At 43.7% G+C, this 25,982-nt stretch overlaps 1 protein-coding gene across 2 annotated transcripts in view; it reads left to right on the plus strand.

Annotated features, from left to right (window-relative positions):
* The window catches only part of LOC137541041 (signal transducer and activator of transcription 5B), a 349,270-nt gene that overhangs the window by 11,700 nt on the left and 311,588 nt on the right, over positions 1-25,982 (plus strand). The window lies entirely within an intron of this gene.

Raw genomic sequence — 25,982 nt, forward strand, 5'->3', positions numbered from 1 at the left:
CCCGAGGAATTGTAAACTTTTAATATATGATTTTATCCTGCTGGCGCCTCTGTCTCTCTTGACAATTTTTTTGTATGTAGTTTGTGTTACATTTGGGTTGGTCTGTCACTTTGTTGAATTAAGTTGTGAAATACCATGTATACATCTGAATATGCTGCTACTTTGTTCATAGCAATTGCCCTTTACTACAATACTACAGGATTGCATAGTTGGATTATACTCAAGTGGTTTTTAGCTATTGTCCTTGATATATTATGTTAAATAATGGATGTTTTATTCTTTACATAGTGCGGTACTATATAGTTTTTTTACTTCCACTATTTACATGGTTATACCAGCTGTACATTTATATTTACAATTTATGTACAGGTAGTCCCCGGGTTACAAACGTCCGACTTACGAACGACCCGCCGTGATGTCACGCAGTTCGGGAACTACCTCTTGTGCCCCCTTTCCTAATGCAGAGTATGCGCAGCAGAAGCGATTACAAGTCTCACCTATTCCATGGCGGCTCTGGGCCAATCAGCGGCATCCTCTCCCTTCATTCCTTCTTCCTCCCAGCGGCTTTTACTAGTAGCGTCATGTAATGACGCAATCAGAAGGAGCCGCGGGGTCTCCTTTTGATTGCGTCATTACGCGACGCTACTAGTGAAGCAGCTGGGAGGAAGGAGGAATGAAGGGAGAGAGGACGCCGCTAATTGGCCCAGAGCTGCCATGGAATAGGTAGACTTGTAATCGCTTCTGCTGCGCATTACTCTGCATTAGGAAGGGGGCACGGGAGACACAGAGGGGGGCAGAGATGACACAGAGGGGGGACATTGGAAGCACAGGGGACAGAGAAGGCACAGTGTTCCAACTTAAGGATGGATTCAGGTTAAGACGAGCCTACAGTCAGGGCTGTGGAGTCGGAGTTGGAGTCGGGACAATTTTGGACACCTGGAGTTGGAGTCGGAGTCGTTGATTTCATAAACTGAAGAGTCTGAGTCGGAAGTCAGAGTCAGATGATTTTGTATAAAATCCACAGCCCTGTTAAGTTTTAGGCTAAGGAGTCGAGGAGTCTGAGCCATTTTGGGTACCTGGAGTCGTGGTTTCATAAACTGAGGAGTCGGAGTTGGAGTTGTAAGGTTTTTGTCCCGACTCCACAGCCCTGCTTACAGTCCTTATCTCGTTCATTACCCGGGGACTACCTGTATAGTTTTCTCTCTGTTTTTTTTGTTGCAGTCTGAATTTATTATTCAGACTGCAAAGGCCCGTACACACACTAGATTAAACTTTCCAAAGTGTCCATCTCTGCCAAACACTGCCGATACCATTGTTCTCCCTTCTTACCCCTACCTTTATGTTGTGCGCTGCTAATCTTCTCTTTGCTCCCTTCCATACCAAGAACATTGCATCTGTAGCAGCATCAGTCCTCGAACTGTCGCCTGAGGGACCTATTCCAAATCCCTGCCAGGCGACAGTGATCATTGTACCTAGCTTAAAGGATACCCGAGGTGACATATAATATGATGAGATAGACATGTGTGCAGTGTCTGGCACACAAATAACTATGCTGTGGTCCTTTTTTTCTTTCTCTGCCTGAAAGAGTTAAACATCAGGTATGTAAGTGGCAGTTCATGTTTGAGTCATGACTACAGTGTGACCCTCACTGAAAAGAAATGACAACTATAAAACACTTTCCTAGCAGAAAATGGCTTATAAAAGCAGGAAATCGATAAAAAAAAGGGTCAATAGTTCATAGATTTTAGCTCTGGCATACTTCAATGAATGTGTCATTGAGTAAAACCGATAAACAGTAAAAGTAGATATAAATATAAAATAAAATAAAATGTGTAATATCTTAAGTTATTTTTAAGAGAAGTATAGATAGAATTGTTAATTTCATTAGTTTACTTTCACCTTTGGTGTGCTTTAAGATGGCTGACATGGTGTGTGTTTGTTCGGGAAGGGTGCAGTCTACAGCACAGGCAGCCATTGATACAGGAAGTGGTCAATGTCTGGGTTCCTTGCCAGATATTTTGATTTATTTTGTACTTTGTTATATTTAAGTGACTCATTTGTCACCATCTAATTAAGTTGTTTCTGCATAGCCATAAACATGCTCTGCAACTGTTTTTTTACAGGTCTTAAAAAAGATTGTGCCTGAATTAGGGTTTCAAATTTAAAATGGCAAGTTTCCTCATCCATTTTTTTTTTTTTGCTTTTTTAAAACTTTTAATAGAGTATTCATATTCATCAGATTTAAGAAGCATATATTGTTTTTTTTAAGGTGTATGTTGTGTATATGTATAACCTCTGGCTATAGTAAACTCATTCCCGAGGTCCCAGCAAATGCACCTGTATTCATATACAATGTGTAAAATATTCTGATATAGTAAAGTAAATTACTTGGCCAGGTCACTTTAAGTTTACAATAAAGGGATTCTTGTGTGTGTGTGTGTGTGTGTGTGTGTGTGTGTGTGTATATAAAAGACTGATGCTGTTCCTTTAATACCACAATTGTCTGTTTTGTATATTTCCTGATTCTTGCATGTCTTATGGATGTTATTGCTGTTGTGGGGGTGTGTGTGTGTGTGTGGGGGGGGGGTGTGGGGGTGGGGGGGGGGGGGGTGTGGGGGTGGGGGGGGGGCACTGCATCACTTCCGCTGGCACCAGTGTAACTTCTGCAACTCCCACAGCAGAAATGAATTGAGGAGATGGGGACGCAGCTGCGGCCATGCGGGAATCTGCAGCATGCTGCAGATTCTCGAATCGCTCTGCACAACGTGCACGCAATGGCAACTATTCAATTGCCGTGCATGTGTTTCAGCACACCCGCGGTGCGATGCGGCTAATCATAGAGATCATAATCCTGTTCCATAGGTTTCAAAACAACATCAAGGCAAGGATGTTTCCCATCTAAACATGACAGGGCATGATAACCCCCTGTTACTACACATACAGAAAAGACGTGTTACAAGTAATACAGCACCTAACCGAAGTGCAAACAATGCAAAGACTGAAATGACCTCCAATGCAAGCCAGTGCAAACAAAACCAAGACCAGTGTGGGTTGCCCTTTTGAGGTTTTCCTTGTACAGAGTGATGAAGAACTGCTGGTAAAGTGAAGGAGATAGCCACACCCATGTGTAAAAGACTCAGGGTGACGCTAGGCGGCCACTCAAGCGGACACGCTTGCTCACTGGTTTGTGGAGGAGCGCTCCCACAGCATACAAGTCAAATAGTCCTGCCCCTTATTTTTCCCAAACAATAAGCATTCTTAAGGTGCCAGGCATTGTAAATACAATGGTAAGTGCGAGATCTCTGATGTCTGGTACACACCATGCAATTTCCCATCAGATAAATGGGTTGATCGATCATTTCCGACAGATCCGATCATTTTTTTTTCTGATCGATTTTCTGATCACTTCTATGCAAATCGATCGGAAAAAACGATTGGAAATCAGATCGAACCTGTCGGAAATGATCTATTTGACCCATCTATCTAATGAGAAATTGCATGGTGTGTACCAGGCTTTACATAGAGCACAGCTCACGTAGTGTACGAGGAGCACGGCCCACACAGTGTACTTTAGCTATTATGGCATGCTGGGAACATCTAAAAACGGGATTGCAAAATGAGAGCCACACGTGAGAAAACAACACACAAACACAGAGTAGGGAAACACACACACACACACACACACACACACACACACACACACACACACACACACACACACACACACACACACACACACACACACACACACACACACACACACACACACACACACACACACACACACACACACACACACACACACACACACACACACACACACACACACACACACACACACACACACACACACACACACACACACACACACACACACACACACACGTAAATATATATATTTATTATTAAATCAACCTGCCACGTTTTCGGGGACCACATGTGCACCAGTGTCTGGTGCTTAGCCTCGCCCAACAGACTTGTGCCATGGCATTCTCTGTATCAGAGATAGAGTGCCGCAGAAGCGCCTCAGCACCTGTCTCTGAGAGGGGGGGGGGGGGGGGGGCTAAGCGCTAAAGGTGGCTCACACATTATCTTGGAGGTTGAGTTAGACAAAAAAGACCAGGGAAGGCAATATAACTATTTACGAGAACATGATACATGGCATGTTGATTTTAGATTGCATAGGCTCTTTAGCTTTCTCTCCAGGTCAGTCGTATCTCAACTGACCTCTGTCACCACAAGTTTGCTTACCAGGGGCATGGTCTGGGCTCCTCTTCTGGGGGGGAAAAAGTATGCAGTGGAGACATGGACAGTAATAACTCCTTTCTGTGGTAACCAAAGTCCAGCGGAGACATGAACCGTAAGTAAAAACTCCTTTCTGTGGTAACCAAAGTCCAGTGGAGACATGGGTAGTAATAAATCCTTTCTACGTTAACCAAAACTAAAATAAAAACGTATCTGGAGTTAGACTTTAACTATGCATATTTCGCCCACAATATTGGTTAGTGAATTGTTGTACTAATTTGTTTGGAATAGCTGTTTCTATGGGTGAAGTGAAGATGAGAAATGAAATAATGACTTCTATCTCAGACCTGCCCATTGTCTTCATTAGCCAAGCAGCACTTTTGTATTTTTTTTTTTTTTGTAAATTGAATAACGGAGGAATGGTCAGTCAGATGCAAATATGAGTTGATGCAGGAGTATCCAAATCGTGTGTAGTTAGTGGAAGGGACACCTTGGAAGCAGTACACCAGGTATGTATGACCTGTACACTTGCCGGGGCTCAGTCTCGACCGGATTGCCCAAACGGTCGCTGGTTCACCATAAACAACCGAAAAAGAGATGGCACACAATTGGCTGCAAAAACTGTTGCTGTGTATTATGGAGCAAAGCACTGCAACACATGTTACGGACTTCCGTCCTTCTTCAGATGCATAACAGCCAATAGCTCTTTTTCGTTTGTTTATGCAAATCCTGTATTCAAATGTGTGCATCTTAAAAATGAACCAACGAATTTAACTTTGGCAAGTAGTACAGTAGTGTAGTGGACAGCACTCTCGCCTTGCAGTACTAGATTCCCTTGTTCAAATCTGGACCAGCACGCTAGCTGCATGTAGTTTGTATGCTCTCCTTTTGCATGGGTTTCCTCCACACCCAGAAAACCCACAGATGGGTAAATTGGTCTTAGGCTACAATAGGAACATAAAGCTAAATACTCACCCGACGACCCAGGAGGATGGATCCCAGTGACATCCCTGACGAGTGTTCATCCGAGTGATCTTCCCGCGGGCGGGTACACATGACAGTAACTTCTTGGGTCGCGGCTTGGCTTCCGATTGGAGGAAGCTAGCAGAGGCATGGAGCGGCATGTAATGGAGGAGGCAGGGGAGGCAATGCGGGGAAACTGACAAGATGTAGGTAAACACACGGCTAGCGACAAGCAGATTGTCGCTAGCCTGGTCCTATTTATCAGGAAGGACAGCAGAGCCGGGAAGGGGGGGGGGGGGGGGGGAATGGCAGCGGCAACAGGACACAGAGGCATGTCATTGTGCACAGAACACGCCCCTGTGTTGTATTAAGATTTAAAAAATCAGCATTGCGTTCTCTTTAAAGATCCGATTCACCCTGCCCTATGTTATCGCCACGCATTCCCAAACATTGTATGTGTAATTGGGCACCTGTACCCATGTCGCAAGATCACTTGTCGCTCAAAGTGCTGGTTGCTGGAAAAATTGTCGGAAATCGTTACAGGCCTTAAGACACTGACTGATTATGGCAGGGATTAGATTGTGACTTCCTCTGAGTAACATGACAAAATACACTGTGTTAAAAGCACTGCCTAAGATTTAAAGATCTATAGAATAGGGCTGCTCAAATCCGATCCGGGAGACATCCGGATAGTTGCTATCCGGATATCTCCCAGTAAACCTGGGCAGGGGGGTCAATCTTACCTGTCTGATGTCTTCTTCGTCTGTCCCTCGGCGCCTCCCATGTTGTGCTCCACGCGCGTCACGTGATTACACATACTTCCTCCTTCAACCCGGAAGGAGGAAGTGTTTGTAATCATGTGACCGCCGCTTGGACCGCATCGTGGGAGGCGCCGAGCGACGGACGAAGAAGACGTCAGACAGGTAAGATTGACACCCCCCCTCCCCGCCCAGGTTTACTGGGAGATATCCAGACAGCAACTATCCGGAGGCCTCCCAGATCGGATTTGAGCAGCCCTAATATAGAATATAATAATGTGTCTTCTATATTGTTTTGGCGTTTGAAAAAAAAAAATGCTAGGGTGAAATGAATTTGCAATAGATCTCAGGTTTCTAATTGAAGTTTCAGCTTTTTTATTTTTTTTAGTCAAGTTTTATGGATTTGACAGCACATGATTTTAAATTTAATCATACATAAAATGTTTTGCAAAAAAAAAAAAAAAAACACTACCAGCCCCACCCACTCAGAGATTCTCACAGACTGATTGCTGCCTTTTGCATTCAACACTCCTCAGCTCCCTTTGGTTATGAAATTAGAGAGTGATTGATGTGTCAGTTGGGAGGGAAAGTGATTATGCAGCTGGATAATGCTCAAGAGGAAATGAGCAGCTCTAAACAAATTTTTTTTATGCATAATGAAGTCAAAACTAATGTTGCATTTAAATCACACGTTATCAACACAAAAAAGGTAGATACTGAGGGAATCCCCTGGATCCTGCTGAGGCTTCCCTGTTTTCTTCTAGACCCCTCCACTGTGTGTTGGGAACCTCCTTCATTTTTTTTATGCATAATGAAGTCAAAACTAATGTTGCATTTAAATCACACGTTATCAACACAAAAAAGGTAGATACTGAGGGAATCCCCTGGATCCTGCTGAGGCTTCCCTGTTTTCTTCTAGACCCCTCCACTGTGTGTTGGGAACCTCCTTCATTTTTAACGACTGCGCTCCCCTCCACGGCCACAATGCACTATTGGGTTTGAGCCTGCCCAAGTAGATCAGAGCCGCTCGTACACAGAGACAAAAAGCTGTGCGTGCGTGGCTCCATTGCCCGGGCCTGTGGAGTGTGGCCCCACTCATACAGTGATGGGAGTGAATCTGTAAGAAATTTTTAACCATTTCAGCCCTCCATGTATTTTCCCCTTGTGGATCACAGCAATTTTCACATTTCAGCGCTCCTCCCATTCATTTGACAATAACTTTACCACCACTTATCACAACAAAATCATCTGTATCTTGTTTTTTTCCGCCACCAATTAGGCTTTCTTTGGCTGATACCTTTTGCTAGGAATTTTTTTTTTTCTTTTTCTAAATGCATTTTGCGAGGAATATTAATAAAAAAAATAAATAAAAAAAAATCATTATTTCTAATTTTTCAGCCATTATAGTTTTGATATAATACATGCTACAATAATTAAAACCCACATATTTTATTTGCTCATTTGTCCTGGTTATTAGTTCAGTCCCTAAGGTAACACTTTTTTTTTTTTTATTGTAATTTTTTTTCTGCAAAAGTTTTATTTGGGTATTTATGGGAGGTAAGGGGTTAAGTTTACTATTTGGCATCAAGATGTCCTCATTTATTAGCTTCCTGCTCGTGCTTTTAGTACGTGAACAGGAACTAATGCGTGTAAGTGTAACTTAGTGTTTACAAATGACCGCAGGCATCTAATTGATGCTGCAATTTTTGACATCGGGAACTAGACCAATGAATGGGAACTGCGTGGGAGCGGCAATTGTGGCAGAGTACGAATAGTTCATTGGTTAAACAGTCCCAGCGCAGTGCAAGAGGGGCATACAAAGATCACAAAAGTCTCTAGACTATCCAGTCTTCCCACTATGGAGGTAAGTATCTAACTTTTTTTTTTTTTTAATTGACTTCACTGAACTTGGTCTTCAAAAAATATTACTTAGTATTTTTTAATGTAAAAAGCACAATGGATTTGATTGGTCAAGCCTTTTGTTATGACGTCACCTATGTTTTCTAGCCGCTTAGATACTGAAAATGTCAGGCGTTTGAGCCAATGTGGCGGAGTCATGGTATAAGTGAGCCTGACGTGTAAAAGTAATATGTGCTGTGTTTATTTTTTTCACACCAAGTGTGGTATACAATAGCTCTGAATTGTGCATATTAAAAAGCTTTGCCTTAAAGCAAGGTTTGAAATGTAGTCTTTAATTCTAATGGCATTTCTGATCATGCTAGTGGAATGCTTAGCCTCGTTTCTTTGGAGAAAGTAAAAACTAAATTGTGAGTTGATGATAGTGTAGCACTGCTGTATTGCAAAAGAGGCGGCTCATGCATAACTTCCTTTATAGAACTTGCATTTTCCTTGACAATTGGTTATGCAATTACTTGAGAAAGGGATTCTGTGAATTGTGCTCTCGTAAGCTGTAATTCTTCTATTGTTTTCTCTGAATTGTAGTGACTGTTGGAAATAATTCTGCAGGAAGTATTGAAAGTTCCAGTGTATGTCTGTGGCAATATACCGTAGTTTGAATTACACTTCTGATGAATGACTCCAGTATGGAGTCAGCAATGATCGAGCTGGAAATAGTTGTTGACTTTAAAGCTACATATGCTGACAGGTAAAGTGGGCCAGAACTCTTGCGCAGGACAGAAGGGAAACACTGTGAAATGCACCCTGTATGTACAGTGCTGGCCATAATAATTTATATCCATGGCAAATTTTGACTTGGTTACTTTATTCAACCAGCAAGTAATTTTATTGATTAGAAATGGCATCGGTGTTTCCCAAAAGTTAATAGGACGATGTACAAGAGGCATAATTGTAGGGGACATTTTTTCATTTCTCACCTTTTATTTACATTTTGAGCAAAAAGCGTCCATTCCAAAATGATTCAAACCCTTCTCAATCAATAGAAAAGCCTTTATTGGCTATTACACCAATCAAACGCTTCCTTTAATTGCAGACCAGCATTTGCATGTCTCCACAGGTATTTTTGCCCATTTATCTTTAGCACTGAGCCCCAAATCTTTCAGGTTGGAGGGGCTTCTTGCCATCACCCTGATCTTTAGCTCCCTCCACAGATTCTCAATTGGATTCAAGTCAGGACTAAAACATTAATGTTGTCTGCTAACCTTTTATTCACCACTTTTGTTATGTATTTTGGGTCAGTGTCATGCTGGAATGTCCACTGGTGCCCAAGGCCAAGTTTATCTGCAGACTGCCTGATGTTGTCATTGAGAATCCTCATGTTTTGCTCTTTTTTTTTTTTCATGGTGCCATTTACTGTGATTAGGTTCCCTGGTCCATTCTCTGAAAAACATCCCCAAAGCATTAGGTTTCCACCACCATGTTTGACAGTGGGGATGGTGTTCTTTGGGTTGGAAGTTTCTCCTTTTTACGTCAAATGAAGGAATAATCATTGTGACCACACAAGACCAGAAGTCTTCTTTGTCCAGATTAGCATTTGCCAAAGGTCAAGCAAGCTTTTGTGTGCCTTATCTGGAGAAGTGGCTTCTTCCTTGGTCTTCATCCATGAAAGCCAGCAGTGTCTGTTGGATTGTCTGCCTTCAGAAATTGCCACCAGCAGCGCCCAGATTCACCAGGATGGCTTTGGTGGTGATCCTTGGATTTTTTTTTTCACCCCTCTCACTATCCTTCTGGCCAGCACAGGTGTTATATTTGGCTTCTGACCACTTCCTCTGAGATTTTCCACAGTGCGGAACATCTTGTATTTTTTTTTAAATAATACTTTGCATTGTAACCACTGGGACTTGAAAACATTTAGATGTGGCCTTGTAGCCCTTTCCTGACTTGTGAGCAGCCACAATGCACAGCCGCAGGTGCTCACTGATCGCCTTTGTCTTAGCCATGACTGTCCACAAACCAACTGTAGAGAGCTGCTGCTTTTCACCTGTTGAGTTGATTAAAACAGCTGTTCCCAATTGGCTTAATTAGCATGCTTTAGAACAGCCTGGACTATTTGGAATGGTATCGAACTTTGGATTTTCCCACAGGTTGACAGTTTGTGAAGGGTATGAATAACTTTGGATTGGACACTTTTTGCTCAAATGTAAAAGGCTGAGAAATGTGTTTTTTTTTTCCATAAAAATGTCTTTTGTACATTTTATTATCTTTTGGGAGACACCTATGTCATTTCCGGTCTAAAAATGACTTGCTGGTTGACTAAAAGTAACTAAGTCAAAATTTGCCAGGGGTATGAATAATTATGGGCAGCACTGTATATCGCGAGTTTAGCCTGTATAATTATCTCTGGTCTGACTAATCACAAGTTGTAATTTGATCAGTCTGTGGAGGGCCCCTCCCTGCCTCCTGCAGCTAAAGATGGGCCCACCTCCCGGCCTCCTGCAGCTAAAGATGGGCCCCCCTCCCGGCCTCCTGCAGCTAAAGATGGGCCCCCCTCCCGGCCTCCTGCAGCTAAAGATGGGCCCCCCTCCCGGCCTCCTGCAGCTAAAGATGGGCCCCCCTCCCGGCCTCCTGCAGCTAAAGATGGGCCCCCCTCCCTGCCTCCTCGAGCTAAAGATGGGCTCCCTCCCTGCCTCCTGCAGCTAAAGATGGGCCCCCTCCCTGCCTCCTGCAGCTAAAGGTGGCCTGCCTCCTGCAGCTTTCTACTCTTGGAAAGATTTAATATAAACATACTACTATAATCCAGATGTCTTTGGGACCCCCTTTGTCCTACAGCTCCCTGCCTTTTTTTTTGGGGGGGGGGGGGGGAATCTAGAATCCATTTATAAAATGTCATTGTATATGAGAAGGTCATCATGGTTCCAGAACTACTTCTGGGGTTGCAGCCATCTTGATAAAATCAAATTTTATATATTGATTTTGTACAGAGAATGACACTTATTGCCACACTGATCTGAACTCAGCCGTGATGGACTATAACGAACACCATGGCTAAGGGTTGTGCAGCAGACCAGAGTGAGTACAGTGTCCCAATGAGGATCCCTAAAGATCTGGCATCTCGGACCATTAGTTATGCCTAAGCATGACCCGATGGCATTGTTCTTGGCACCTCCCCACCTGCTGGAAGCCGCTAAGTCAGATGCGCTTGTCGTCCCTTACCCGCCAAGCGAAACGCAACAGAGGCGTCATCAGCCAAAAACAATAGTGCACTAACACTGTACAGAAGTGTCATCAGTCTTTGCACACGGCACGTTTTTTGGTAATACAGGGTGGAGCAGGGAAACGATCAGTGTGCATAATGGAGAAGTTTCTGGTGGTGGGAGCAGCGAGAACAATGCTCTTGTGCTGTGCTCGGGCATTGCTAAAAATCTAACACGCCGGATCTTCATGCAATCGTTCTGCGCCTGATGTAGTCACGCTGGTCTGACCATGTTGACCAACCCTGCCATGGCACTCGTTATGGTGCACCACTCAAAGTTCAGTCCAGCGTGTGTATGGACCTTTAGGGTTGTTTCAGGCGGATGTCTCGATCACCTGCCCAGAGTCTCATGCAAATGCTTTTCTGCAAGTGTGCAGAAAAGCATTTGTTGACTCATAGCAGCGATTCCCAGCGATCATCATTTTTTCATCCTGCAGAGGGACACAGTAGTGCGGCACTAATGAACCCCAGAACGACCAGACCGTGCTTCTTCCAGACAGTGGAAAAAATAAAGACCAAAATTCTGCTTTTGCGTAAACTGCGGTAAATGACGTGCAAGTGTGCGCATGAACTGACCCTTAGTTGTTGTACCACACAAGGGAGATGTTTTAGGTAAGCACTGTACGGTATTTATTTCTGCATCTGTAGATTTATTTCTTCATCCATATTTGAGGAGGATTTTTCTATTTGTGATCAAGTTTATTTTAGATTTTTTTTTTTTTTTTTTTCCTAACATGATTTTGTTTTGAAACTTTTATTATACTCTAAAATGGATACTAGACTCTTGCTTGATGGATTTTAGTACGTTGGAAACAAAAATTTCACGAAAAATAATTGAACCACTTTTTGCACAGAAATCCTGCATAAATTGAACGCTAGGGAGGTTAAAGTGAATCAAAGTATAGTTGGCTAAAATACACCTGTTCAAGGTTAAAAAAAAGACAAAAACATACACGTGTTCCCAGGAAATCCCCTGATGGATGGTCAGTTCAAGGTTAAATTCACACCTGTGGTTGGTACAAAAGTCACACAACTCAGACTCCTCAGTTTATGAAACCACCGACTGCAGGTACCGAAAAATTATTCTGACTTCTTGACTCTGACGCCAACTCCACAGGTGTCATGTGCATAGTTTGGCCTATTAGGATTGAACCTGACATACTGCAGAGGCAAAGCACCGATGTGCATTGGCCCAGTGTGGGACCATTTTAATTTGTTACTGAACAGTAACTTGCCTTATAACTCACCATAACGTGAACAAAACACTTGCCGACCGCGTCACGCCAATGGGCGTGGATACGGCGGCAGCCCCAGGACCGCCTAACGGCGATTGGTCCTTGGGGTGCTGTTTGCAGGAGATCGCGCATGCCGATGCTTGGATGGCGGAGCTCCACTCTGCCTTCAGTCTCCCAGCGGCGATCGCCGCTAGGAGACTGTTTATTAGGTACAGCAATGCGATCTATGGCAGCACTGTACAGGGGACAGCCGTATCACTCAGCTGTCCCCTCCAGAGGCACAAAAGCAATCCGCTGTGGTAGGCTGAAGCCTATCACAGCCGATCGCTCTGATAGGCTGACGGGGAGAGGGAGGATGGGAGGGTTCGATATAAAAAAAATAGTAAATGTATTTATAAATAAGAAAAATATTTGTAAAAAAAAAAAAAACACATTGGGGGAGCAATCAGACCCCACCAACAGAAAGCTCTGTTGGTGGGGAGGAAAGGGGGAGGGGGGGGGGGAATCACTTGTGTGCTGAGTTGTGTGGCGCTGCAGCGAGGCCTTAAAGCTGCAGTGGCCAATTTAGCGAACAATGGCCTGGTCTTTAGGAGGGTTCAACACTGCGGTCCTCAAGTGGCTAACTGAAAGGACACCAGAGGTGAAAATAAACTGATATAACCAATTTTATATATCCTCCTTCTCCTAAAAATGACTTTTTAAGATATTCCACAGTTTTATTTTTTATTTAAATCTACTTTTTAAGTTTTTACTGTTTTATTGTTTTTGCTCAATGACACATTCATTGAAGTATGCCAGGGCTAAAATATGAACTATTGACCCTTTTTATCTCTTTGCTGCTCTCAGAAGCTATTTTCTGCTAGGAAAGTGTTCTATAGTTGTAATTTCTTATCAGTAAGGGTCACACTGTACAGACAGGAACTGCCATTTACATACCTGATGTTTAACTCTTTCAGGCAGAGAAAGGGAAAAAAAAAACATAGCATTGTTGTTTGTGTGCCTGGCACTGTACATACCCATGTCTATCTCATCATGTCACCTCGGGTATCCGTTAATGCACAACCAACCACACAACAAGTTATTTACCTGACAAGTACGTACACCCACGCCAACCAACTAAACAACCAAGTCACTTAAAGAGGAACTGTAGCGAAAATCTTAAAATTTAAAACACATACAGATAAGTACTTTTCTTCCTTAGTAAAATGAGCCATAAATAACCTTTATCCTATGTTGCTGTCACTTACAGTAGGTAGTAGAAATCTGACATTACTGACAGATTTTGGGCTAGTCCATCCCTCCATAGGGGATACTTAGCAGGGCCTTTATTCTTTATAAATCCATACCCTGAAAAATCTTTATACAAAGATGCTGGACAGCCTACCTGCTCGCTGCACACTATTTTGGCAGTTGGACTGAACAACTGCCATTCACTAACTGCTTTTAAAAATAAAGAAAACACTGAGAACCCCCCCCTGTGAGAAGATGGACTAGTCCAAAATCTGTCGGTAATGTCAGATTTCTACTACCTACTGTAAGTGACAGCAACATAGGGGGTAAGTAATTCATGGCCCATTTTACTCAGGAAGAAATGTACTTCTTATTCGTAATTTTAAGATTTTCGCGACAGTTCCTCTTTAAATACTATGCGTGCAAACTAAATGATAAACTGCACAACATGTCTGCATTCAAAAACCACAAAGTTGTTCAAAACACTTGTACTTTTCAACCTGCATGATAGTTGGGCAGATTGATCCACCAGTTGGATCTGGCAAACAACCGTTTATCAGTTGGTCATCTGTTTTTTTGCCAGCCATACACACGCCCAATTTATGTTCTAACAGACAAGTTTGGAAGATAGTTGGACATATTGTTACGTGTGTATGAGCCTTAACTGAATGCGTTTTGTTTTTCTTTTTTGTTGCAAACTTTCCTGAAAACGTATTTTATTCCCCCAGACATGATCGAATATATTCAGCTAGTTAAATGTGTTTACTGTATTTCTTTTGTTTTTGCTTTTTCTGGCTAACACAGTTGCATGCAGTACTAAAGTATCTTAGTCATAGATATTAGATTTAGTAATTGGGGATAATGAGTTACTCACTATGCAGTGTTAATGAGACTGTATCAACCCGCCTATCACAGCTTTAGAGTACTGCATGAAGGATTGTACTGCAACACAGAATTACTGAGGCGATAACCTCCTCGGTGCAGAACCTTCAATTTGGCTCTTGTTTGACTAATGATAGGAAAAGGGTGCTTGTATTATGGTTAGAGCTGACTACTGTAGAATTCTATAATATCCACTATATTCCTTCTGATAAGCCTATGTACAATATATCTGTTCAATAAAGGTAGCTTTATATTTTAAATGGTTTTGTTTTAGAAGTATTTTCTGTCTACATTTTCCATCTGTACTTGTAAAATCAAGATTTTCCATTTTTGAAGATCTTATGGTTTTTGCTATGATGCTTGCAGGGGTTCAGTGCAACAGTGCCAAATTGCATGGGAAAAAATATTCTCTACAAGTGCAGAAAATCAATTGAGAACATCTTTGTGTACTTAACCACTTCAGCCCGAGAGCAATTTTCACATATAGGCGCTGCTCCCATTCATTCGCCAATAACTTTATTACTACTTATCACACCTAAATGATCTATATATTGTTTTTTTCAGGACAAATTAGGCTCTTAGTGTGTGTAAATTTTGTTCAGTAATCACCTTATTTTCTATGCATTTTAAAGGGAAAATAAGGGAAAAGTAGAAAAAACTAACTATATCTCAAATTACATCCATTATAGCTTTACAGTAAACCGTACTGACTATAAGTTAAACCCACTAATTTTATTTGCTCATCCATCCTGGTTATTGCAACATATAGAATATGTTCCTAGCACAATGTATGGTGACAATATTGTATTTAGAAATAAAGTTGTTGTTTTTTTTCTCTTCTTTGTTTTTTGCTTTCTCATTGTACACTATTGATGATTGCAAGACCTTATTTTCAAAAATAATAGTAATATACCTTCATGGCATACATATTTAAAAGCCAGGTTTCTAAGGTAACAATATATGTTTTTTCTTTTATATTCTGTCACTTTGTTTTCATTTTACAAGTCTTTTTACAATTTAATGTCTTTTGATTTAGTTTGTGACTAAAAAGAATACAGGAGACATGGGCCTCTACCCTAAAACTCTTTAAACTCTATTCTACAACTTATCAGGGTTAAAATGATACCACATATGTCTCTTGTAGTGTTGCAAAAACTTTCCCAAGTTTGATCAGGATTATGAAAATGACTTTTTATCTTTGAGTTTGTCCCTACCTATTTTTCATGTGACTTTGGTCACAGCTTTTAGACACGCCAAAGTGAATTCTACAACTCGTCACGGTTAAAATGATACCACATATGTCTCATTTAGTAACAAACTGGTGGTGCAGTCTCCACAAAAACACTGGACAAATATATTCATCCAGTTGTCTTTAAGTGGTTAAAGGACCTCTGTCGCGGAAATATTAAAATTTAAAATGCATTTAAACATATACAAATAAGTATGTTTCTTCCAGAGTAAAATGAGCCATGAATTACTTATCCCCTATGTTGCTGTCACTTACAGTAAGTAGTAGAAATCTGACATTACAGACAGATTTTGGACTAGCCCATCTCTCATGGGGGGGTTCTCAGGATTTTCTTTATATTTCAAAGCACTTAGTGAATGGCAGTTGCTCCTTCCAAGTGTACAGTGAGCAGGGAGGCTGGCCAGCATCACTGTATGAATCTTTTTTATGGCATATCTTTATAAACAATAAAGGTCATGCTGAGAATCCCCCATGAAGAGATGGACTAGCCCAAAACCTGTCGGTAATGTCAGATTTCTACTACCTACTGTAAGTGACAGCAACATAGGAGAAAAGTAATGTATGGCTCATTTTACTCTGGAAGAAATGTACTTCTTATTTGTATGTGTTAATATTTAAATATTTCTGTGACAGTTGCTCTTTAAGTCTCTAATCCTATTCAGGCTACTTTTATTTGTAATACAGCAAAAATTTAGAGCAAACCTAATCTGAAAATGAAAAGGCAAAATAAACCTACACATACTTGCCCTCCCGTGTTGTCTACTTCTATATCTCTTTGATCACTGTGATCGATGGACTTCTCCATCCTCCATTTTAAACATGGCAGTGGCCCTGTAACAACTTCTGGGTCAGCACACTGTTAAACAGTAACATCGCCCACTTGAGCCATCAGGAAACCTGGACATAACATTGCACATCAGTTGTCCTTCCAGCTAGAACTGGCAGCAACTGATATATAACTGACAGCAACTGATATATTTCAGTTCTGACAAAATCACGGACGGTGATTTTTAACTTCAACTTGTCAAGCTGATTGGCATCAAGGAAATTAACCAATTTAAATGCCCAAAACAAAAGTGGCATCAGTAAAATAAACATTAATCGCTATTTGTAGTGTTAATATCACACTTCGCTTGCAAAAAATCCATAGTGTTCACTGATTCACATCAAAATCACTGTAGGTCTATGTTTCCAGTGTTGCAAACTGAAAATTGGAGCACAAAATCCCTATACAGTACATCTTTTTAAATTCCTGTAACCACCACGTCTTAATCTGGGAATGTGGTCTGTGACCATAGAAAGTTGTTTGGATAAGCTCAAATTCCGCCAGCTAGTTAGATAATATTGTGTAAATGAGAATTTTACTGTATTTTTCGGAATATAAGACGCATCTAGGTTTAGAGGGCAAAAACCAGGGAGAAAAAATGTTCTAAACCTGGTGTGTCCATGTTGCATTAGTGTTTTGCAGATGTTCTCCCCAGTTGTCCTACTGTGTCCCCTTGTGTGCATCTGAGTGTGTCCCTGTGTCCTCCCCAGCCCCCTGTGCTTTCCTCCTTGCCCCCCTTTGGTCCTCCTGCATGTGTCTCTGCCCTGTGTCCTCTCTAGCCCTTCATGTGGTCCTCCTGCCCCTCTGTGTCCCCGCCTGTCCCCCTGTGTTGTCCTCCTGTGTGTGTCCCTATGTCCTCTCCTTCCCCCCTGTGGTTGTCGTGTGTGTGTGTGTGTGTGTCCCTTCCCTGTGTACTCTCCAGCCCCCTGTGTCGTCCTCCTGCTTCCCCCCCCCCCCCCCCCCCCCGTCCACTCCTGTCCTCCTGTATGTGTCCCTTCCAGCCCCCCGCATTTCTCCACTCCCCCTGTGTAATAGTGGTGAGAGGCTCACCTTCCTCGCGATTCCAGCGCTGGGTGGTCCTCCGCCTCCCGCTGGTCTCTTCCACTCCCTCTGTGTATGAATAGTTATCGGCAGAGTATATCCCCTTCCTAGCTATTCCAGCGGCGATGATCTGCAGACATCTCCTCTTCCATGCGGCTCCCACTAGTGAAGGCTCCTGTTGATCAGGCAATCAACACAACTTGTGTGAACCATCCTTGTGTGTTTTTGTTGGGGTTTGTTTTTGTTTGTGTTTTTTCTGTCTGCTTTTAGATGGGCTTTAACTGAGCAACTTCTTTCAAGCATTCAGCTGTTCTACTTTTAGCTAAGTGCTGTTAAACCATTTCTTTCTTTTAGTTGTTTTCACCTTATGGACCAGAACAGTTTTGACATTTTTAGCTATGGTCCTATTGAATCACCAATAACTTTTACTACTCCTTTGCATTATATTTTTTCCAAGAATTTAATATATTTTCTATGCATTTTAATTAAATGGAAACGCACCATGTAGTAATTTTTTTACCAATTATAGTTTTAAAACAGCTGTAGATAAAAACCATAAATAGTATTCGTCTGTGTATTCCATTTAACACAACATTTAAATTATGTTGCTTGTACAATGTTAAACAATATTTGATTTTGAAAAGCTTTATTCTTTCTAAAATGTTCCTTTTTTCTCCTCGTACTTTATCAGTAATAAAAACATTTTAAGATCTCCATGCAGGAACTATCCTTCACATTTTCTGGTCACGTCCGTTGATTGTTTCTTATTGGAAAAACATCCATCGGTTGATGGAACAAATTTTGACTGACAAGATGGTGTTCTCCCCAAGCACCCTTCTGCTTTTATGACACCTCTGATTCTATAAAATCATATAAAAGGTTACTGACAATCCATATGGTGAATGCCGCTAGGGCCTTAATTCCGGTCTATTGGAAGTCCATCGGTTAAGGCTTGGGTCAGACAAGTAGATTATATTGAGGAGCTGATCCTCCATTCTTAAGATCACACTGAGCAATACCTTGTGATTTGGTCTGTGGGTGGAGTTTTTCCGATTCAGTTTAATATAAACATATCCTGACAACTCAAGGTTCTCAAGTTGTTGCTGGCTACCCAATTTCTCTCTCTCTCTCTCTCTCTCTCTCTCTCTCTCTCTCTCTCTCTCTCTCTCTCTCTCTCTCTCTGTCTCGTGGGGGGGGGGGGGGGTGCCTCCTCTTCTCTCCTCTCCTCTCTTCTCTTGCTACTCTGCCATATATGACCTTTTGTTCAAAAGTTCTAGAAATGTCCTATTCTATTGTTTTATTTAAGGATGGAACTTCTGTTGCTTGAAGTTTCCAGAGGCTATAATGAATGTAGTTTGTTGCTTTCATTGCATTGTCATGCTATGTTTTGATTCTTCTGCCTTTTTATAATCAGTCATCTGGTTGAGTATTGTACTGCTATTTACGGTATGTGTAATTCTTTTTGTTCTGTGTTATAATAAAGCTAATTGTAAAGAAGAAAAAACATTTTAAGGGTATTAGTGGGGAAGAGGTTAATACTGAGCATAATTAATTTGCTTTATCTTTTAAGGAGCATTGTTTCAAATGTGGGTGTGATTAAACAGCACAGTCATTGTAATCGGGGCTGTGGAGTTGGAGTCAAGGAGTCGGAGCGATATTTGGGTACCTTGAGTCGGAGTTGGAGTTGAAGTCGATGGTTTCATAAACTGAGGCGTCATAGTTGGAGTTGGATGCTTTTTATACCCACTCCATAGCCATGCTAGGGCTGTGGAGTAGGAGTCTGAGTTGGAGCAATTTTGGGTACCTGGAGTCAGAGTTGGAGTTGGGGGTTTCATAAACCGCGTAATTGGAGTCAGATTATTTTTGTTCCGACTCCACAGCCCTGCTTGTAATAGCCCCTATGTAATGTAGTGCCCGGCCACCCATTTATAGTGCATGCAACTATCGGGTTGGGCACATGCCTGCCTGCATTCAAGCCAGCCTTCTCTGACGTGTGTGCATGCATCTGCAGTACAGGATGCAGAAGAGTTATTACTGTTACTGGTGTAAGAGAGAATTGGGAACTTCTGTTTTACTAATCTCTGATATTTTTAAGTTTCTTACGGGTAGTGCAAACGGCTGCATATCATCACATGAGCTCATTTACAGCAATAGTATTATATGTGCTACATAACTGGTGGCACATATGACACTGTACTTATAGCCTAAAGTGGGGTTACTGCTGTTTGTTTTTGCCGTTCGTTTTCTAATTATCAATCTTCACTACTGATCCCTCCAGTGCCTTCAGTCCTGTCTCATAAAGCAGTGTTTCCCAACCTTTTCCGGCCCAGGGAACACTGTCTGACCAAATTTTTCTCCGGGGAACGGCGCGCACGCGGTGGGGGCGATGCGGCCCCCGGTTGTTTGCGCGACCTAGTGGACAGTGCCACTATGGGGGGGGGGGGGGGGGGCTGGGGTGCGGCTGCATAGCTGGCATAGTTGCCCCAGTGTAGGGAGTTTAGTTGCCTCAGTATAGTGCCCCAGTATAGCCAGTATAGTGCCCCAGTATAGTGCCCCAGTATAGCCAGAATAGTGCCCCAGTATAGCCAGTATAGTACCCCAGTATAGCCCCCCAGTATAGCCAGTATAGTGCCCCAGTATAGCCAGTATTGTGCCCCAGTATAACTAGTATAGTGCCCCAGTATAGCCAGTTTAGTGCCCCAGTATAGCCAGTATAGTGCCCCAGTGTAGCCCCCCAGTATAGCTAGTATAGTGCCCCAGTATAGCCAGTATAGTGCCCCAGTATAGTACCCCAGTATAGCCCCCCAGTATAGCCAGTATTGTGCCCCAGTATAGCTAGTATAGTGCCCCAGAATAGTGCCCCAGTATAGCCAGTTTAGTGCCCCAGTATAGTGCCCCAGTATAGCCCCCCAGTATAGCTAGTATAGTGCCCCAGTATAGCCAGAATAGTGCCCCAGTATAGCTAGAATAGTGCCCCAGTATAGCCAGTTTAGTGCCCCAGGATAGCCAGTATATTACCCCAGTATAGCCCCCCAGTATAGCCAGTATTGTGCCCCAGTATAGCTAGTATAGTGCCCCAGTATAGTGCCCCAGTATAGCCAGTATAGTGCCCCAGTATAGCCCCCCAGTATAGCTAGTATAGTGCCCCAGTATAGCCAGTATAGTGCCCCAGTATAGCCAGTATAGTACCCCAGTATAGCCCCCCAGTATAGCCAGTATTGTGCCCCAGTATAGCTAGTATAGTGCCCCAGAATAGTGCCCCAGTATAGCCAGTTTAGTGCCCCAGTATAGTGCCCCAGTATAGCCCCCCAGTATAGCTAGTATAGTGCCCCAGTATAGCCAGAATAGTGCCCCAGTATAGCTAGAATAGTGCCCCAGTATAGCCAGTTTAGTGCCCCAGGATAGCCAGTATATTACCCCAGTATAGCCCCCCAGTATAGCCAGTATTGTGCCCCAGTATAGCTAGTATAGTGCCCCAGAATAGTGCCCCAGTATAGCCAGTTTAGTGCCCCAGTATAGTGCCCCAGTATAGCCAGTATAGTGCCCCAGTATAGCCCCCCAGTATAGCTAGTATAGTGCCCCAGTATAGCCAGAATAGTGCCCCAGTATAGCTAGGATAGTGCCCCAGTATAGCCAGTTTAGTGCCCCAGGATAGCCAGTATAGTACCCCAGAATAGTGCCCCAGTATAGCCAGTTTAGTGCCTCCCGCCCGTCCCCGCGGCCGCCGCTGTTATTACCTTGTTAACAGCGGCCGCTCTCCCCTCTCCGGCGCGTGTATATTCAAGCAGCGTATCTCCGGCTGCTCTGTGTGATGCACTGATGCGGAAGAAAGGAGGGCAGCGGCTTCCTGTAACGGCGATATGTATCGCCGTTACTATGGTAACCAAGCCCTGCCTCCTTCCGCATCAGTGCATCACACAGAGCAGCCGGAGATACGCTGCTAGCATATACATGGTCTGGAGAGGGGAGAGCGGCCGCTGCTATGCTAATAACAGCGGCGGCCGCGGGGACGGGCGGGAGGGGGGATAAGAGCACGGCACACCAGGCAACGTTCCGCGGCACACTAGTGTGCCGCGGAACAGCGGTTGGGAAACACTGTCATAAAGCACAGCTACGGTATAAGGGTAATGTTTATATAACAATATAACTTTTTTCACTTTTGTGTAATCTTTAGGGTTAATGGATGCTTACAAACAGGGTTGGCTATAGATTTCTTAAACCAAAGAGGTCTAGCCTAGCAAAAGACACCATCTTCAAATGAATGTAAAGCTGCTGAGGTTTGGAAATGATGAAATCTTGTGAATGTTTTCTTATAGTCAATATGGAAAACACATTAGTATATTAAAAATAGGAGTGTTAGTCAGAGGTGCCATAAATGGAAGAGTCATAATTGAAGGATTTATGTACTGATTCCCCAGCCCTGACCGTACATATGGAAAATGGGCTGCAATATACTGAAAGCACATTCATGTCAAGAAAAAGTATCTGCAGAAAAGACCTGTCCCACTATCTAGGCATACCCCACCACCTCTAATATAACCATATCTCCCCCCGCCCCTCCCACACACACACACACCTCGTCTACGCCCAATCTCAAACACTATGACTTAAAGGGAACCTGAAGTGAGAGGAATACGTAGGCTGCCAACTTCTTTCTCTAATAAACATTGCCAGTTGCTGGACTTTAGTGCTGATGTTCTGCCTCAGCTTGTCAGCGTTTAGGATTACAAATGTGCCATTTAGCTGCGTAAAAGTGCATGAGAGGTTTCTTGTTCTTGTTCAACCTCTCATGTGAAAGAGGCATTAAACAGAACCTGAAGTGAGGGATATGGAGATTGCCACATTTATTCATTTGTATTTATTTTTTAGCAGTACCAGTTCCCTGGCTGTTCTGCTGATCCTCTGCCTCTTAATACTTTTAGCCATAGACCCTGCACAAGAATGCAGATTAGATGTTTGACAAAAATCTGACTAGATTAGCTGCTTCAGGTCTGAGATTCAGACACTGCTGATGCCAGAAAAATCAGCAGGACTGCCAATAAACTGGTATTGTTTAAAAGGAAATTAATATGGCAGCCTCCATACACCTGTTGCTTCAGGTTCCCTTTAACCTCCCTGGTGGTATGATTATTTTCAGATTTTAGGGTCTTTCCTGAATATTTCAGACCCTAAAATCAGGAAACAGTCATAATGCCAGAAAGCCAGCAGCAGCTCCAGCGCTGCAATCTTACCTCCTGGTGGCACTGTAACACTTTGGTGAAATAAATGACGGCAATCTTACCAGAGTGATTCTGAGCCTCCGAGGACAGGACAGGAAGAAGAATGGCTACCAACGTCTGGATCCCCTGGGAGGTGAGTAAAAGCTCCCACTGCCCTACATTAACTTACATTGAGTCTTCCAGCGGCTAGCCCGAGCTCAGCTCAGGATTACCACCAGGGAGATTAAGCCTCTTAACTCCAAATCTTTTAGGCAGTTTTTGAACCCGTGACAGTACATCTACGCTCCTTGAGACTTCATCTTAGCCCCAGGGGTGTAGATATCGGAGCAGTGCTTTTCGATGCTGCTAGATTTGGCCGCAGCCAGCGCTGCCATAGACCATAATAGGTATCCGTCTATAGCGGCGCTCAGTGAGTAATGTCGACACCGTCAGAAGACGGAGCCGAGGTTGCTTAAAAATCACAATAATTCTGCCTCCAGCAATAGCTGGATGCTGAATTATTTCATTCCCTACCATCCATGGCGGCCTGGAGGGGGAATAGTAATTACAACGGCCCGGACTTGTGCAGAAGCAGGATCAGCCATATACCGGCTGTATCCTGCGCCCAAGTCTACCGGCGCTGATTTCAAATGTACTCGTAGATATACGTACTGCACTGCGATCTCCTCCGCCCATTAAAACACTGGTCTGTGAATGGGAACAGGTGTTCCCAAAGCCAAATTAAGTACCTGTAACGAATGATCACTGGCATTGTAATGAGATGCTGGTGGTCATTCTGAAAATGAAAGTAAAAAACACGTACACAACACCTCCTGTGTGCTCTGAACAAATAAAGTGTGGTCAAAAAAAGTTAAATTATATCTGCATACATTTTAAATACATAAAAAAAATCCCCAATTAGTTATTAATGAAAAAAGGTGAAAAAAGACTGCAATTAAAAAAAAATAAAATTTAAATAGCTAACCTTAGGGACGTAACTTTTTTTTAATGTGTATGTCATGAGGGTATACTGTTATTTTTCAAATAAGGGCTTTTAATTAGTGATATAGGATAAAGAAGCACAAAATGGAAAAAGTACACCTTTATTTCAAAATAAAACATTGAATTAGGGACCCAATTTAAACGTAATAACCAGGGCAAATTGGCAAATAAAATGTTCGCTTTATCAACAGTAGCACATTGTTATTAAAAATACATTTATTTAAAATTATAATGGCTGAAAACTGAGAATTTTTATTTTTTTTTAGTATTAACCACCCTGGTGTTCAATTTCCCCAGGATTTCTGTGCAAAAAGTGGTTCAATTAATTTCAAATAATTTTTTTTTTTTTTTGGTAATCAATTTTTTTTTTAATACTGAATTCAATGTGGGTAATTGTATTGAATTCAATAAAAAAAAAAAAAAAAAAGTGTTTGCAGCGAGATGTTGACGCTGTGTGACCCTGGTGTCATCAACGCTGATCAGCGGGGGACGTGAAGCAGAATCCGCCAAGGGACATGGATGAAGGCACTGAGGAAGCTATCAGAGGTACGCAATGAGGGATCAGCACGCCAATGGCGAGTATAAGACCCAGATGTGTAGCCAGGTGTATAGTTTTGCCAGATGTATAGGTAGCCAGATATTTAGCCAGATGTATAGGTAGCCAGATGTTTTACCAGATGTATAGGTAGCCAGATATTTAGCCAGATGTATAGGTAGCCAGGTGTGTCCCCCACCCTGATCCCCCACCCCCGATTTACTCACCCGAGGGCTGACTCCTGCGGCGGCTTCTGTGCAGGGGGGGGGGGGGGAATCCCTCTTCCATGTGGGCTGGTGGCTGGTCGGGGACTCCCCCTTCTGTGCAGGGGGGGTCCCTCTACTATGTGGGCTGGTGGCCAGGTGTCTCCCTTCTCTGCAGGGAGGGGGGGGAGATCCCCCTTCTTGGTGGGCTGGTCGGGGACTCCCCCTTCTGTGCGGGGGGGGGGGGGGGTGTCCCCTTCTGTGCGGGCATGCTGTGGGTGGCTCTTCCTCCCCCCTCTCGATCCCACGTGCATCCCCCGTACCCTTCTCCCCTGATCTGCTAGCCCCCCCGGTATCCAGCCCTACACTACTCACCCGAGGGCTGTCTCCTGCGCCGGCCACGATTGACACCCTCCTCCTCCATAGCTGAAGTCTCGTGTTCTGTGTAATTACAGTACGAGGCTTGGTGACGTCACCAAGCCGCGTACTGTAATTACTCAGACCGGGACTTCAACGATTGAGCAGGAGGGTGCCAATCGCGGCCGGCGCAGGAGACAGCCCTCGGGTGAGTAGTGTAGGGCTGGATACCGGGGGGGGGGGGCTAGTAGATCAGGGGAGGGGGGGTACGAGGGACGCATGTGGGATCGGGAGGGAGGAAGAGCCACCCACACCACCCCCCCCCCCCCCCCCGAGAGAAGGGGGAGCCCCCGACCAGCCACCAGCCCACATAGAAGGCGGATCACCCCCCCCCGCACAGAAGGGGGAATCCCCGCCCAGCCACCAGACCACATAGAAGGGGGATCTCCCCCCCCCTTCCCTGCATAGAAGGGAGACACCCGGCCACCAGCCCCCATAGAAGGGGGACTCCCCCCCCCCCCCTGCACAGAAGGGAGACACCCGACCACTCGCCCGCATAGAAGGGGGATCTGCTTCCCCTCCCCCTCTGCAGGGAGACACCCGGCAACCCTCTCCGCACAGAAGGGAGAATCCCTGCCCGCACATTCTCTGCTCCGCTGGCTGCACAGGGATTCCCCATGGTGGCTGGATGCTAGTTCTGCACGCTGGGGGTAGCACAGATCGCTACACACAGCGTGCTGACAGGCATCCAGCCACTCTGGGGAATCCCTCTGATGAGGGAAAAGTGGAGTCGGCAGGCCAGAGAAACAGGAAATCTCCCTGGCAGTATTGACGAGCCTAGCTAGTCATTACCACTTTCAGCATGTTTCTGCTGGACGAGTCAGGCTCGTCATTACCGCCAGGGTGGTTAAGGGCCCGTTTCCACTATAGCGTTGCGGAATCGCCGGCGAATCACCGCAGGAAAATCACATGCGGGTGCGATTCCGCATGCGGTTTTTGCCGCGATTTCGCATGCGATTTCGCATAGGTAAGGGTGATGCGATTTTAACCATGTCACTGCCTGTGTGAATTAACATGGGTAGCTATGCGAAATCGCATGCGAAATCGCGGCAAAAAACGCATGGGGAAAACGCATGCGATTTCCCTAT

The sequence above is a fragment of the Hyperolius riggenbachi genome, chromosome 12, assembly GCF_040937935.1.
Source record: "Hyperolius riggenbachi isolate aHypRig1 chromosome 12, aHypRig1.pri, whole genome shotgun sequence".
NCBI lineage: Eukaryota > Metazoa > Chordata > Amphibia > Anura > Hyperoliidae > Hyperolius > Hyperolius riggenbachi.